This window comes from Arachis hypogaea, unplaced genomic scaffold, assembly GCF_003086295.3.
Source record: "Arachis hypogaea cultivar Tifrunner unplaced genomic scaffold, arahy.Tifrunner.gnm2.J5K5 arahy.Tifrunner.gnm2.scaffold_201, whole genome shotgun sequence".
Classification (NCBI taxonomy): Eukaryota; Viridiplantae; Streptophyta; class Magnoliopsida; order Fabales; family Fabaceae; genus Arachis; species Arachis hypogaea.
The window spans coordinates 20746-23368 of record NW_027255561.1 but is presented as its reverse complement, the minus strand read 5'-3'; the positions used below and the strand labels follow the sequence as shown (position 1 = coordinate 23368).

The following is a 2623-nucleotide window of genomic DNA, read 5'->3' as shown; positions in this document are numbered from 1 at the left end:
AAGGGCTCACTGGAAGTGTCTGGCGTTTAAGCTGCAGTTTAAGCTTAAACTACAACTTAAATGCCACTCTTGGAAAAGGTTTCTGGGCCAAAAATATTGTGATTTAAGTTAGTCTTTGAGCACAAATATTAACTTAAACTTACTTTGGTATGAAACCCAATTGAATATCATGGTTTATGGGATTGGGCCTGAAGGATTGATGAGTCTGAAATCTCAATTTATTGAGTCATGTGTCATTATTTGATTATCACTAAGTTGGCTCAATAAATGTTACAGGATTTGGATCAACAACCTCATCAAGTTATGGATCATAAACCCAAGGCAAAAGGAAAGCAAGGAGAGGCCTCAAAGCCCAAGAAGCACAACTGAAGCTCAATATAGAAAGTGTATAAATAGGATAGAAGTTAAGTTAGAGAGGACTTTTTTTACTTTCACTTTAGCTAGTTTTCCTTTTCTTTGTAATTGAATTCAGAGCTATGATTCACTAAACCCCCTTTCATTGGGTTAGGGAGCTCTATTGTAATTCAATGAATCAATAATAGTTTATCTTCTTCTTCAATCTTTTCTCTTGAATTTTGTTAGAAAGCTTCTCGATCTAATTCCATTGAGTAGTTGTCTTGGGAAAGAAACTACTCATACTTGGAATCCTTCGGAGCCTTGGGAAAGGAATGGAGGATTCATGCTAGAGAAGCTTTCTCACAGTGAATTGGATTGGGGTTTGGATGGATATTGTGACATGTAATCCTACCAAATTGTGGTTCATGAAATTGTGTGGTATAATCAGTGATCAAGCATCATCTCTTCTTATGAACATTTAAACCAAGGGATTGGGAATTTGTTGTTTTTAGAGAGAATTGGTGAGCCAAGGGATTGGGATCCAATCATATAAGATTGCCAAGCAAAATTCAATGAACGCATTGGTTGAGGAAGGGATAAACATGTTTTGATTCGGAGATCTCAATATCTCCTATAACCCAATGAATTCCCCATTCTGATTTCCACTTTCTCTTTACATTCTGCTACTCAATTCATGCAATCACCCCCATTCCCTTTTAATTTCAGCAATTTAGTTTCTGCTCTTTAATTATGCAATTTAAGATTCCGCCATTTCAATTTCTTGTCATTTACTTTTCCCGCCAATTTTACATTCGCAATACTCATCTCAATCTTGATTCCGCTCAACTAGAACACACTTCTAATCCGAATTGCTCACTCAACCAATCCTTGTGGGATTCGACCTCACTCTATTGTGAGTTTTTACTTGACGATAACCGGTGCACTTGCCGGAAGGAATTTTGCCGATCGTGCAATTTCCTAAATCGTAGCATAACTAGTTTATGTGCATCAAGTTTATGGCGCCGTTGCCGGGGATTGGTTTTCGATTGACAATTCTCAAATTGGAAGCTAACTAGATTGAGCAATTTTCTCTTGCTTTGTTAATTCTGTTCAAGATACTGTTGAATTTTAATTTCTGCACTGGTTACATGCTTTCCTTCTTTATGCCTTTAAATTCAGGCAACTAACTCACTGACTCACTAACTGTTTGAATTAATTCCTCAATTGATCTAACCATACTCTTCCATTAACCAAGAGTATTTCACTTATTGTGTTGAGCTGTGTTCTTGTATGACAGGTAGGAGAGGAGAGACATCAACTCCTCCATATACCGAACCAGAGAGGACCCTTCATAGACTTAGAAGGGAAGCAAGAGGGAAGAGAGTAGTAGGGAGAAGAGGAATCTGAAGGAGAATCTGAGGACAATTTTGAGGAAGCTTTAGATCTCAACATGGATAGAGAAGCTCACAACCATGAGAGAGCTGATGGAAACGATGCCATCCCTGAGAGGAGGGTTCTTAGTTCATACATAAACCCAACCTCTGGGAATTGTGGTAGTAGCATCCAGAAACCACCCATTCAGGCCAACAATTTTGAGCTCAAGCCATAGCTAATATCACTTGTGGAAATCATTGTTCCTTTGGAGGAAGTGCTAATGAAGACCCAAACCAACATCTCACAAAATTCCTGAGAATTTGTGACACTGTGAAGTCCAATGGAGTCCAGGAAGATGCCTATAAACTGCTTTTGTTCCCATTTTCACTTAGGGACAAAGCAGCTAAGTGGCTGGAATCATTCCCAAGGGGGAGTCTAACAACATGGGATGAGGTGGAAAGCAAGTTTCTGGCACGTTTCTACCCTCCACAAAAGGTCAATAGGCTTCGATCTGAGGTTCAGACTTTTAGACAACAAGATGGTGAAACTCTCTACGAGGCATGGGAGAGATTCAAGGACTTGACAAGGAAATGCCCACCAAACATGTTCCATGATTGGGTGCAACTGCACATCTTCTATGATGGGCTCTCTTATGAATCAAGGAAGGCTGTAGACCATTCATCAGGAGGTTCATTGAACAGGAAAAAGACTGTGGAAGAAGCCATTGAAGTGATCGAGACAGTGGCTGAGAATGAGTACTACTATGCATCAGAAAGGCACAACACTAAGGGAGTCATGGAGCTGAACCATGTTGATACAATTCTAGCCCAAAAACAAGGTGTTTGCCAAGCAACTAGCAGAGCTTACCAGGCAAATAGAAACAAAGCAAGTGGCTGCAATACACACACAAGAT

General features: G+C 39.7%; 1 non-coding gene across 1 annotated transcript; it reads right to left on the bottom strand.

Annotated features, from left to right (window-relative positions):
• Positions 1-2211: 2211 nt before the first annotated feature.
• Positions 2212-2315, bottom strand: LOC114927332 (small nucleolar RNA R71). The gene has a single exon (XR_003817657.1). It is a non-coding gene; the product is annotated as a small nucleolar RNA R71 (small nucleolar RNA).
• Positions 2316-2623: the final 308 nt, after the last annotated feature.